General features: G+C 37.5%; 1 protein-coding gene across 34 annotated transcripts in view; it reads left to right on the top strand.

Moving 5' to 3' along the window:
* TENM2 (teneurin transmembrane protein 2) overlaps positions 1-14,623 on the top strand; it is a 1,469,731-nt gene that overhangs the window by 662,056 nt on the left and 793,052 nt on the right. For all 34 annotated transcript variants that reach the window (XM_080555516.1, XM_080555559.1, XM_080555513.1 and 31 more), the window contains one exon: positions 3,102-3,176. The gene's annotated coding sequence lies outside the window, so the exon portion shown is untranslated. The remainder of the gene's footprint in view (positions 1-3,101; positions 3,177-14,623) is intronic.

The raw sequence follows: 14,623 nt of genomic DNA, 5'->3' as shown, positions 1-14,623 counted from the left end.
AGAATGCTTCAAGTTTTAAGTCCAGAGGACAGAATTTAGGGATGTGGCTGAAGACTTCCTCCATGTCCTTGAGGGATGTGTTTTTATGCCATCTCTGAGACTGATGAGCACTTGGCTTGCATTTCTTTGTCTGAAGGAATGTTTGCCAGCTGAGGAACTGTTTGCCATGAGAACAGCCGTTTAGCTGTCTGTGAGGTGCAGGTAATGGGACTGGTGAAGAGATGCGGGAGTTGTCGGTGCCGTGTTTTAGCACTTTCTGGTTGCCAGCCATTGAGCAGGATGGCCAGGACTGTAGGTGGTCCCCACCAGGCAGGGAGGGGCATTGCTTTGCCACTCTGAGTCCAGGAAGCTGCTCCAGAATCAAGGGCAGGGTGGGTGCTCTGTGTTTTCAATAAATAGTGCTCCAAGTTCAGCAGACATGCTCTTAGAAAAATTATCAAGTAAGTATAAAATTAATATTTAACAATATTACTACATTTTGTCTGCTTCATTAATTTTTTATTAATTTATGAAAATGCTGTTGATGGAAATAATATTGACAGCTGGTAGTGTTTTTTTTTTTTAATATCTTCTGGTAAATGCAAACTTATCGTCATTATGAACACAAACCATCTAACAAGCCATATTGGGTAAATGCTCTAATAAGACAATAATTATTAGAGCATGATGCATTAATGTTTAATATTGTTCATAACTCAGCCTTAAGAGATTCATAATGGAGATGTGAGGGGAGTACTGTCTTAAGTGTTTATGATTGTGTTAATAGTAAGACATACTGTAGGGAAGGAGATAATTTTCAGGTAGTTACCCTTTCTGCTTGCAGAGGGTATTCTGAAGAAAAAGTTGTTCCAATTTTATTCTAATAATTCTTAAGCACTTCCACCAAAGTGAAGTGATAGGAGCAACTCTCCATGACTATAAATCCTCAAGAAACTATTTGCATACTTGTTAAAAGATTAAAATTCCAAATTCAGCTGAGCTGTGGTTCTATGACCCCAAACTATTGGTGAACAGGAATTCTGGAACCTTCACTTATTTGGAAAATTTCATGGTTGTTCCTTCTACATTTGAAACAAATCATAATACCTTTGGACACTCTGATTTGACCTGTGCAGTTATATCAGATTGTCCTTAAGGAAAACCACTTCCAAATAAGAAGCTGTCCTTTCAAAAGGCAAAGAAGAATGCTTGGGAAGTTCAGAGGTAGTGTTTAATCACAGTGCTGGACTGAGCAAATGTAGTAAGGAGAAAGAAAAGGTATAATCTGTAGTGGAATGGAGTGGAACGTACACCATGGTGAGGTTTTGTACGTCTCTTAATGAGTTATGGGCATAGCAAAAAACATTCTGATTGCACTTTTTTTCCCCCTCTTTTTTGTCTAAAGCAGTTGCTGATTATCTTCTTCCCCGAAGAAGTCACTGAAACAAAAGCGTCTTTTATAGAATATCGTCTTTGCTGTGTATGAGAAATGGAAAAAAAAAAAATCTTTAAAATGGTGTTGTCATTATGATGCTGTGTGAAATCGAATGTATTCATGTTTTCAGCATATTTCTGTCTGGCCCTCTTGTCAGAGTATCTGTATCTATGCAGTCTTCGCTTGACTACGTTCTTCTGCATTGAATTTCTTCTCTGCCCATTCTTCTCCTAGCTGTATCTTCTGTTCTCATCATGGCCTGAACCTAGTAACATTTGAGTTGAGCTTTTGGAATACTGAAGTGAGAAGTTAAGCAATACAAGTTCACATAGACAGAATGGCCCCTACTACCAGCAAACTATGAGCTTGATCGAACTTGCAAACTTATTTGTATTTTGCTCCTGATTTTAAGTGCCTGCACTCATACTGTTAATACTCATACCTAATGTGAGAAACACACGACTGTTTATCACAGCCCAGCAGGCAGGATACAGATATTTTCAAACAGCGTTACTGTATCCTTATCTCAATAGTGCTAATATTATCCTCTGCCAAAACAGACATGATATATTGAAGTATCTGTAGCCGTACAGGATCTCTGCATATTCCTTGAATTTAGCCTGCAGCATGTTTGTCATCCATGGTGATCCTGATGTTGCAGCTGCTGGTGCAAGAAGCAGTTTAAAAGTGTTGTCAGAACACTGGTGCTGACTTAAAAGAAGTATAGCCCTTACTGGCCTGCGAACCCAGAGATGTCCATTAAGCTACCTTGTCTCTCTTCCACTTTCCCTACTCCCTCTTTGTTTTCTGATAGGGTTGCAAACACGAAAGTGGGCTACAATGTCAGGTAGAGGTGGAATTCAGATCACAGACACAAGCCAACTAAACCATGGGGGCCAAACTTATCTATCTTTGAAGTTAAGCACTGGTTAATGAAATATGTTCTGATCTTCTGAAGTCTGTTTGAGTTCTGGGAAACCTTTCCTTTATTTTCACTGACTGGATTAAACCTGACACCAAAATGTAGGAAAAGGACAAGTCCAATACTGAAAACCATTTTCTGTTTTATCTACAATATTTGCATACTTCAGTGCTCATTTACACGGCAATCGTGCAGAGACACAATCTTTGCAATGTAATGACTTTCTGATGGTCTGTCTTTAAATGATAAATTAAAAGAAAATGCCACCTTCCATCTGCATTTAAGACCAAGTTTATTGCCACCTGAACCCGCTTCTTATTCCCTGGGTGGGTGGGGAGAAGTAGAAGTAAGTTTCAAAATGTCTGTGTTATTTGCACTCTATATGTTTAGGTTATTTGGATATATTTCCAGTGTTGTTCAACCTCCCTGAAATAAATCGTCCTGAAATTCAAAGGGGGGAAAGTGTCTGTATGGGGCTAATCTTAGGATTTTACAATAGAGTTTAAATCAAATCAAAACCCTTGGCGGTTGGTGAACCACAGGTTCCTCTTGTTTGTGTAAGTCCCTCCATCACCCACTCCAGCATGGCACTTTTGAAATGCAGAAATCTGTCACTTCTGAGATAAACTGCTAATCCACCTCTCTCCTTGGCACATTCTCTGTTCAGTGGGCAGATTTCTTATATACGTATTTTCTATCACTTTTGCCAGTGCTGCCTCAGTGTCATAAGCTGATGGCTTTAACTAGTGATTTTCTGTTTTTCAGACTCAACAGAGAAATCCAAACACCTCTCCGTGAAGTGTTTTTGGAGTTGATCCCCTGCTGAAAGTCTCCTCTAAGGTAATGGTTACAAATGACGGCAAGCGTATTGTAAAGAAAATTTCTGAAAAATGTTTCATCAAAAGAACTTGTGAATTCTATAGTCTGCGTTATTTCTCTCAACACCAGCAGTAACCTCTGTCAGTCTTGCTAGTAAATATCTGTGCAAGTCTCTGTTCTGGTTATTTTGCGTTCAGTTTTTTAGTAATACTTCCACTTCCTGTGCTGTTGTCTAACTTTGGCAGTTGCATATTGTGTTTGTTTTATCTTTTCGTTTTTTGCAGTTGTCTGGTATCAATATGTTGAGTTTTTCTTTGTCATGTATGAGAAGTCTAGTTGGTTAGTACCTTTAGTTGTGTTTTTAGTGTTTGTTTTTTTTTGCAACATCTACTCAAATATTTCCTTCTCTATAAAGAATATTATTGGTGTTCATTGTGTTTGTTGTCATGCTTATGAACTTGTGCCCTTTATTTCTGAAATAACACATTCTGGTTGTGGTGCAGCTGGTATGTAAGCTTGTTGTCTGTGGGAGTTTCAAAAAGTTGTTCAATGTAATGGTTGTTCTTGGACTCTCTTGTGGAATGCTTGTATGTTAAAATCCTCAAGATTAGGTCCTTGATTATACATGTATTCGGGTGCATTTATATGTATAATGTACAATGTATATGGCTATGTGTGTATGTGTACTTATACATACCTGCAACTTTAGTTTCTATATATACATATGTATACACCCAGAAATAAATCATAGAATGGCCTGGGTTGAAAAGCACCTTAGAGATCATCTAGTTTCAACCCCCCTGCTCTGAGCAGGGTTGCCAGCCACTAGAGGAGGCTGCCCAGAGCCACATCCAGCCTCGCCTTGAATGCCTCCAGGGATGGGACATCCACAACCTCTCATCCACAAAATCAGTGAATGAGATGGTCTTTTAAGAGAGTACACTGATTCTGAGGACCTTATCTGTAGGTCTGCTTTCTGGGCTATGCTGATAGCCTTGTGCTTTGCAGAATAGACAACATCTATTATAGCACAGGCTGTAGTTGTGTCTTTTGAAATTTCCTACTGACACGCTCTTGCAGCAAACTGCTTCCACATTCTTGGCCTTCTTTTATTAGGAAGTAATAAAATTATTTGAGTAAATAAAAATGGGTATGCTATTCACAGTGCTTTGATTCCTTGTTGATAATTAAACACACAAGACATAATCATGACTCTTTTTGAGTACTTAAACTGATGATGATTATTACTGTATTGTTTAGACTGGGATGCAGGAAGATGGTAAACTGCTGTGTCACTATTTTGTAGTTCACTGTTATAAGGAGTTACTGAGGAGGGTTTTATTCTGTTCCTGTGTGTTGCCCTAGCATTTTTTTTCCCTTTCTCTAGGTGTTTAGTGGTGTGTTTTAAAACGTGATTCATTCTCACAGCAAAAAAAGAAATCTTGTCAGCAAAAGACTATGGCACATATAAATTAGTGACATGAGGCTTTGTATCCATCTCTAGCTTCCCATTCCGTTGCCAAGTCAGGCATGTATTGAAAAGACCTATTTCTGAGTTTTGAGTTTCAACACAGTAACGCTTCAGAATGCTACTTCCATGATTTCACCATTTGCTTGGTTTTGGTGAGGCAAGTCTGATATATGCAGGATGTGTGAAACTACAAGATGAAAAATCCTCAGCACGTAAACAGTACAGCTAGGCAAAACACTGAGTTAAAGCACTGAAAACTTTGAAATAGTGATTATTCTGGAAAACATTAGTAGTCAGTTTAGACGAAATGCATCCATTTGTCAGGGCAAAATACATTCAAAAACCTGGGGAAACATAGATTCGTACTATTGGGAAATCATAATCCTCCTCTATCACCTGACTTTCTTTGTTGTTACCCATCCTTATCCCCTCCCATCAGTGACTGCTGGCTTCTGTGGTCCCAAAGACTCTGGAATCGGTTATGCTAATACACCATAACACATGAACAAGTTGTTGGATCTGATCTTTCACTTTTTTTTTTTTAGGCAGTGACACCTGAAAGGTAATCAGTCTCTAAGCAGGTTTCAAATATTCAAGTGCACTTTTCAGCTATCAATTCATGTGTTGTGCGTTCATCACTGATAACTAGGGGAGAAAAAACTTCCAAACTTGGTGTTTTTTATCATAGGTCATCCTTTAAATTGTATTCATTATACTGGTTCCTTCAAGTCTTTCAGTGAATTGGTCAAGTTGCTTGTGAGGACAGCAATTTGGAATAAATAGTTGTACTAATAGATTTTAACCAATAAACTTCTTAAAAGGAAGTAAATGCAGTTCAGAAAATATGTCCCAAACCACTGGATTAAAATGTATAATAATATTGCACATCATCTGTTGGTGACTGGTGTGTTTTACTTATTTATTATTATTTTTGCGTTCTGCATATTGGCTAGCTATATTGATACAGTGACTCATGTTATGGTAATTTCACTTAAGGAAAATGTAAGGAAAATTTCAGCAACTTGAAGCCACGTTCTCTGTTTGTTTCTTGAGATTCAGGTAATTGAATAGCTCATGGTTTGTGCAAAACTAATTAATCATATTTCTTCTGTGTGGAGATTGTATTTTTGTCTTTAATATCCTTCATGTGATACAGGTTGATCATTGCTGAGGGAAGTGGTGGAGTCACTGTTTCTGGGGGTGTTTAAGGAAAGGCTGGACCTGGCGCTTAGGGACAAGGTTTAGTGGGTGACATCTGCAGCGGGGAGATGGTTGGACCAGATGATCTTGGAGGTCTTTTCCAACCTTTATGATTCTATGATTTTGGAACCGATACCTTAATTTTGATCCCAGACTTATTTAGGTAGTTTAGGGCCACAAGCAGGATAACCAATTGAAGGAGGGACTGAGGAGGCAGGTTTTTTTGCCTCTATAAAAATGATGCTGCTGTTTCTATGTCATTTTGCCGACTGATATAATATGCAAAAGAGCACTTCAAAATGTTGTGTATTTATGGAATTGCTTTTAAAAGTTGAGGTATATTGTTTTGGAAACTATTGCATAATGGAAGAAAATAATTGAAATTTAAATACAAACTGAAGTCAGTATCTTCAGGGATTATAAACGAGGATTTTGCCAGTATTGAAGAAAAAGCAAAGCTGTTGTAATGGCTGGCGTCTTGTGAAAGCACTGGATAGATGGAAAAAAGAATTGCTGAAATAATGCTGACTTCCCCATGGCAATCGATATTTGCTCATTAGTGGTGTTGGGTTTTTCTTTTTTTTTTTTTTCCAGATACCTCAAGTAGACCAGTAAATGTAGTTTTATAATAATCTTCAACTAAATGAACTTAGTTTCTGTAGTCTAGCAACTTTTTTTTTCTTTTCCTTAAAGCTCACTTTTTTTTTTCATTTTCACTTGTGTATAAACCTTTGAGGAAAACTGTTTTTCTCTTTGGCTCCTGCGAACCTACTGCTGTTGGAATAGGGCATCCACTTTCAAGAAATTTTCATGAGAATACTTCACAGCCAGCTACAAATACTTATGACCTTGAGGTTGTCTTTGATCCTAAATCAGCTTTTAATTACCATTTTAGTTACGCTGGAAAAAAAATGATCCTATCGTTTCCAGAATACAGCGAAGATACAAGTGCTGACTTCTATTATTAGTTATAACTAACTTATTACTACACATCATTGCTGGCCTTCCTGAATACTTGTTTATATAGATTTCATCAGCTAGTGCATTAATTTCCTGAAGGTTTGCATGGACCATTGCCCAAGTGTTGAGATAATCTAAAATTTTCTGAGAAATAATGTTCTTTTGTGAGTTCTATTCCTTTCTTTTACAAGACAAATAGCAAAACACCACGAATCCTAAGCTATTTGTTTAGTATTATAATGAAAATCACATCAAATTTTGGATTTGTTCTGTCTTTCAGGATTTTGATAGGTCTTGAAATTCTCATACGTGCTGGATATGATTTTTAGCAGGAATGCTTGGAATGTGTAGGGTCAGCATCGTACTTTTGTGACCTTTTTAATGTCACTGTCAGTATGGTGTGAAATACATCAAACAAGTCGGAATTACGAAGGAAAGTTATAAAAGGACGTCTGTGAAACTGTCACTTTCAACTCATTTTCTAGACACACATTTTGCTGTTATAATCTTCAACAAAACTGTATAAAGTCTTTGATATGTAAAAAATACTGTATATGCTGACACAAATTTGTCAGTGTGATTCAATCTTTATCAAAATGTGTATGTTTATAAAAACTCAAGAAATATAAATAGAAATTGAGGAAACAAGTGATCAGCACCATCTATTTTGTGTGTATGGTGGTGGTTGTTGTTTCTTTCCAAGTCTACTCTATGCCCTGATTTTACAGTCCACTTGGAAACAGGCATGGTAGATACTTGAGACCGGGAGCACATTCAAATGCAATCAATTCCCAAACCTCTCTTGTTTATGTTTTTGTTAAAAAGGAAGGGAAACTAAGTACATCTCTTTGTCCTGTGTGAACTGCTCACCTCTTCCCTAGTGACCCTTCTCACTAGTGACTCACTTCCCTGACTGACCCTTCTCTATACAGAGAACAGTCAATAAAGTTGGTATTATGCACTCATTTTTAATTAATTTATGGAAGTAGGTTTCTCATTAATGATAGAAAGGCTATAGAAGAGCAGGTCGACTCCTCGTATGGAGGGCAGGAGGCCTGAATTGAGCATCCAAGTCCACCGTGTTGTTTAGTTACTGCTCACTGGAAGAAAGCTGTCTGTGCAGTAGTAAATTGCAGCCAGGATAGGATGTTCGCCTTTTGGAGAAGCTCATCAATCATATCATCACTGAGTTTGGATTACAAATCTGATGCTTTAATTGCTGTGCTGGTTAGCAAGTTCTAGCATTGGTTGTTTCTTTAGTAATATATTATTTATATTGTGCTTTTTAATAACTGCTGAAGCTTGGCTATTAAGTACTGTCAAATTTTTCCTCTTGGAGGCACAAATTAAAGGGGGCAAAAAAGGGTGTGGCTCTTTTTTTAGTTTAGCCTACTTATGCTCCTGTTACTCTGTGAGTAACCAACAACAAAAAACTCATTTCAGCTTCCCCAAATGATAAACCTTTTCATCCAGTAAGCATCATGAATATCTAAATGAGAGAATTGTTTTTTCTCTCTGGTATTGTGTCCTGTATTCAATGCCAAATCTGTCAACTTGTCAACATATTTAACAAAATGGGAAGAGGGGCTTCCAGCATAGCTGCATGTTGAGCACCAAAAAGAGTTCTTGCCATTCTGTGAGTAGACTTCTTCAAAATAGTTGTTGAGAAATAAATTCTCTTTTACTCCTGTACCAAAGTCTGCAATGAGTAGTAAAATAAGTATTCCCTTAATAGACAGTGCCATCACATTAATGTGGATGCTCCAGACTGTTGACTTTTCTCCCTGTAATGTTTTCTTACTCAATAGTGAGGTACCTTTTCAAGTCAGTAGCACAGGAACTGTATGGCTAGATCAAAGGTTGCATTCACTTAATACTAGTCTCTGTTTTAAGTATAAGGAGAAAGAGGCCTGAAGTAGAGTATGAAAACACTATGATGGTACTGTCAGCTCTCAAGGTGTTAATCAGAAGATGCCAGCAGAAATATTGAAAGCAGAAAATGTGAGAAAAGAAAACATGGGGAGAAAAAATTGTGCTGTGACTTGCTTTGAAAGATTACCTACTAGCGTTTAATAAAGTACCAAGTTAGGAGGGAAAGGTGGACAGGGAAAATATTGAGTCAAGGTCTTGGAGCATCGTTTTTTGCCTGTCACATTGGTTTAGTAGCTGTCCACCATCTGCGTTTTGACTCTGAAGTACTGGAGGAACCCATTCTTCACCTGCTGTTTTGGCAAATACTGTAATAGTGAATCTGAGCGATAGGCAAGAAATGTTAATTAAAATGATGCGAAGTTGCACAGCAACTTTGCTTCTGAACATTTTTGCATATGAACATGCACACTGTGAACATGAACGTGCATGGGTACAGAAGTACGTGGAACTATATGTTTATCAATCGAGCTGTTAGTGTTCTGGTATATGGATAGGACATGCAAGTTGAAAAAGGAAAAGCATTATATATTTATGTGGTATTTAAGATTATTTGCATTTTCTTTCTCTTCAGAAAGCTGAAAGCTTTTTCTAGTGGCATTTAGGTATTTGGATATAATTTTCTTCATATGTAAAAAAATAAATAAATAAATTGCTTTGTACAAAGCAGCAAGTAAACTCCTACTTTAAATCGTTGCTCAAAAATCTCCTACATATTGCTTCGCTGCATGGTTTATCATGCCCTTATTTCTTGAAAGACTGTTTACACAAATTCTTTGCTCACTTATCTATTTATAAGTATGGTTTGTGCAAATGATGAAATGAATATTTGTTCCCTTTGCAGTACTGCTATTTCTGTTTGCATTACCAAAAGAATATTTCATGTTGTAATATCCTTCAGGTAATACAGATTAAATTTTATACCTGCAGAAGTTCAGTTTCAGGTTAATACCCTACAGTCACTACAGAGTGATGTTTAATTTAGATGTCCAAAAGCTATAGATTATTGTTGTTGGATAGTTATAGCATGGCCAATAAGGAATGAAAAAATGTTGTGTGACTGCTCCTGTGTGCATGCTATCCTATTACTAGTGAAAGTAACTATTAGAAACAAGGAAATACACCCCAAAGTTGCAAGGAAGTCAACATTATTGGGGGGGGGGATGTTGTGATTTATACAGGAGACATTGCAATGCAGTACGCTGGGGCTTTAAGAGACAGCTCATCATAATCTCTGGGGCCATGACCTAACAGATTAAATAAAAAGATGAGTTTATATTGTCAGAGCAATTTTGTCTAGAGGACAAAACATTTTATTTAGGGGGTAGGTTGATGGTATTAAAGCTTAGAGTTGATTTGCTTTACACATACAAATTTACAGTAAGCCGTTTTTTTATTAAGCCAACCCATGGATTGTTAAAGGAATTATTTGAGAACAGATGAGTTCATTTAAAAGAAGAGTGAAGGATCCAAAACCTGAGAATCTTAGCAAATTCAGTCTCTGCTATTGCTTTTGCTCAAAAGCAAAACATCATCTTTTCTTTATTTCAGTTTATTTCAATTATTTCAACCTGAAGGCTATTTGGGAGAACTGGAGGCATATAATCCTGTCCCTTTATTCCTTTTCAGCACGAAGTAAACCTGGAATGCCACAAGATATCTGAATAATCATGCATTCAAATAATTCTTGAGGTGTAGACATACACTGTCTCTTTTTTTCAATGCTTTTGAAAAACGGCAGAAATAAATAACACCTATTACTTGTGGTCCCTTGAGCTGTAGTATCTACACAAATCTTCAGAATAGAGAAATATGCAACGAAAGTGTATATCCTTTTCACAAATGCAATTCTTCAGTCTACAAAAATTACCTACATATTTAAATAAACTGTTTATATAGAGAGCCTCTTCATTGTCTTTTTCCTTTCACTGCAATGCTCAGCAGGTGTTCAAATGTTTTACTTTTTTCACTTCAAGCTATCAGTGTGAAGGAATACCAATAAATGTGTTAGTTTTAGATAATCCAAAATTCCCTTTGCTCAGCTTCTTAGTTTATAGTTATCTGCGTGGGTTATAAATCTATTAGTGTGTTCATCTTCACCCAAATCTATTCACCAAGCATCAAAACTCATCAGTGAGATGGAATAATGCCATTTAATTAGTCTTTGATATACAGTTTAATTAGGCCTTAATAAGGGGTAGTGCATCCTAAAATCAATTATCTTGCTCTTCTTAATAAGAGCAGCTAATTAGTAGGTAAATCGCCACAGTTCCCCTTTTATCCTACAGTTTTCACAGTCTTGTGGAGGAGATTAGGCTGAGGAAATTACTCCCCAATAGCTTGGAGAAATTTTGAGGCATACCTCAGAAGGTGTTTTGCCAGGCAAACTGTGGTACGTCAAAGAAAAAAAAAAGAAAGAGAAAAGAAGTCTGATCCCAAACACTTAATTTCTTGAGCATTTTGCCCAAATTGTTAGTGTGAGGTCACCTAGCTGACAAAGGCAAATGGAACCTAGGGGTTGCCTGGCCTGCAGCAGTCTCCATCAATGTACAGTGTGTGTCCCTGGGCTTGCTTCAGTGCAGTGATGAGATAACCCAAATACCTATTTATTTCATGCAAAGTTGTGCAGCTGCAAACAAAGGGTGGCTTATGGGCCTTACACACATTATTTACAAAATGTGGCTTTATGTGAAAAATGGTTTAGAATAAGAATACCAAAAAGGGAAGGGAGGCTGCTTTATAGGAAAAAGAGCACAGTGGTCATGGGAAAAAAAAAAAAAATTATATCCATGGGTACTGAAAACTGTTGCATGCATGCTCTAAGCACACAGGTGTTGTATTTGAGGTCTCCTCAAATTGAGGAGAAAAGACTTGGAGCTTCTTCAAATGGAAGTTTCTTCTATTTTTGAATCTATATTTAGTAAAACTTACAGTTCAGTTAAACTTTCTGCTGGGAAAAGAATTATGGGCACAAACAGAGTATTGCAAAGGGTATTTGGGACTTCCTTACAGGTTCTGTCTCTCTCAAAATGCTATCTGTAGACCTCCACAGACTGGGACAGACTGTAGTTTCATCCAGTCATGTAGGCTAATGTACAGGATATTGCCATAGGTTTGTTAGATTTGATGGTGCCTTGTTGAGCTTTTGCTTTAAAAGGATGGTGTTTTCTCTTTTGTTGGACAGTCACTTTTTTCTTTTTTTAATCAGTTTGAAGGAAATTTGAGTACAAGTTTGTGACTAATCAATGAATGGAAAGACTTTTTTCGTTCTTTTTCTGCTGCTACTACATCCCGCGTATACTACTCTCTTTACACCAAACTTCCTTGCCAAGCATGTCAGAGAGATTTTATAACTGTGAAAGTGTGATGTTATTGCTTCAGTTTCCCTTATGCTGATTGTTGCAGCTTTTCTAGACACTTTCTGGTGTTAGTCATTAATGACAACACAGTGCCCCCGTTTAGAGAGTCTGAGATTGCCTTCTGTTCTTTGTATTTTGTCCCTGCTACATTACTCATGGTTTTTGCGGAATGAAATGTTCTGAAGGCAACCATTCCTCCCTGTGAGATTTGATGAAATGATGTATTCTTTTGATATCTTCCTGATTCAAATGCTTATTCCAGTAATTCAATTAATGATGTTAACAGCACTAGAAAGTTGTAAGAAGCCGTCCTTCTATTTGATTTTCAACTGGTCTGGGACAGACAATTATAAAGGTGAATATCTGAATCTCCAGACAGTAACATTTACTGCATCTCTGTTATTATGTTAGTGGTCTTTTTGTTGGTGGTTGTCTTAAGAAGCAGAGAAGAAAACCAGCTGTCATCTCATTCCGTTCTGTTTGTAAGTAATCCTGAGTGCATACACAAGATGTTAATATGTCCTAATGTAGCACATGCACCATAGCATTTTGTCCTTTGTACGTGTGCTAAGAAATTAAGTCACTGATAGCCGTGCAAACTTGCTGAGCACTTAGAGCCATTGGTCTCTTGTAGGAGGAACAAAGTAAATAAAAAGCAACAACAAAACCATTAAACACTTTATTTTGGGTTTGCCTTGAACCCGCTGTTCAGAAATGGGTGCAGCAGCACCCTGCCACCCTGTAGCCATTATGCTGAAGCCCAGGTGGCTGGACATCAAGGTACCATCCCTACAGGAGTCCAAACATATGAAACTTCATTTTTTCTTGTAACGCCTCGCTGTTTTTCGTAATGACACTTTTCAGTAGTTCCTAAGCCAGCCTATGTACAGTTTAGGCATCCAGCTTAAGTCATCTTCTGCTCACAGCCTAAAATTTAAGATGCTTTTCTACAGATGTGGATATCAAGTTTCTGGACAGACAGTAGCTATAAGTTTTGAAGCTATCTTCAGAGCATATACTTTCTTTTTTTTTTTAATTCCAAGTTGGAATGATGAATTGGGACTAATTTGTGCTAATAAGGAAAAACCATAGGCAGTAGAAAATCTGTTATGTGTCTACCTTGTGTTCCTGTTTGTATGATCAATTTCACATGTATGAAATATCTTAAAAAGAAAAGAAGTCAACAACCTTTGAAACACATCTGAAGAATGAAAAATACCAGGAATGCTTCCATTGACCTCTGTAGGTTTTAGGTCTGGTACGTAACAGGGGACTGAAAGCTCATCATCTCCCACTCCCTTTTCCCCAGCTCTACATCTTATGTGAAGGCCAAGCTGGAACCCACAGGGTTCACAATAGATTAGCTGTGTTTCAGAAAAAGCTGTGCCCCCATGACCAAAAAAACAACTTTCTATTGACTATTTTTTTATTTCCTTGCAACAACAGGTTTGAATCCAACTGTTGCCTTAATAAGTACCAACAAGCTATTCAAAGTGAAACAAAGTTATTTTACTGAGTGGAAGTGAATAACAATTATGTTTTTTTTCCTCAAAATTTGTTGTATTCCTGGCAAAGTTGTCATGCCAGTTCTACCTTCTCTTCCCCATACTTTGGGACAAAATTTCATCTCCAAATGCCCTCTTACTTTGTCCCTCCTTTGACAGCTTTATTCTGTGACCCTCTGTGAAGTGGGGTGGGTTCTCCACATGATATCCATCAATTATATTTATAGATCAATTATGTGTATTTTATTTAAAACTAAAAATATTGGCTAAAATTGGCAACCTACGTTCGGTGTCAGCAAATTAACAGTTGAGCAGGTCTGTTCTGTTCCCTGTCATCTTGTCTCCTCAAAGGAGCTCGGACGTTTTGATGCTGTCACCTTGCTGTGCTTATATCGTGATTTACATCTGCAACTTGTAAACAACAATACTGCGAGCAGTCTGACAAGTGGCAGTTCTGCTAGTAAACAAATCAGTGATGCACTCGGTGAGTAACAGGGATTGCTAGCATTTGAGATGGGGTTGGTGCCTGAAATAGAGCTTGCCCTAAGCAGACCTTCCAGCTTAGGATGTACCAATTAGGAGGAAAAAGAGATTAAATGAACTTCTGGCTGCAGGTGTAATACCTGAGTAAGGTTCATGCTCTGATCAGTAGTTTTAATGAAACTTTTGGTGGTGTCTTATCTGCCTTCATTCTGTGGGTATTATTATTCCAAAGACTGAGTCCAAAACTGCAGGCTGAGGATCTCTATAGAACAAGATCTTTGTGAGGCAGTTAATGGTTCATTTGGGTAAGGAAAGGGAAGAAAATACCAGCACAAGAATGAAGCTTTAACTGCAGTTACAGCGATGACTTAGTAGCTACCTTAGCAGCAGCAGATGGAAGAACAGGCAGCTTCCAAGTTCTGTGAAAATTGTGCTCACGTATACCTATTTGTTTTCTGCCTTTGATTATTTGTTAAATGGATTTGCTCATAAGTTCAAAAGATATTGCTTCAAGGCTTGTGTATGAGTTGTCTGCAGTTATCTTGAGGTAACCTCAACCCT

The sequence above is a fragment of the Anser brachyrhynchus genome (assembly GCF_964034855.1).
Source record: "Anser brachyrhynchus genome assembly, chromosome: 14".
Classification (NCBI taxonomy): Eukaryota; Metazoa; Chordata; class Aves; order Anseriformes; family Anatidae; genus Anser; species Anser brachyrhynchus.
Note: the sequence above shows the minus strand (reverse complement) of the source record. Positions and strands in the feature narration are given on the sequence as shown.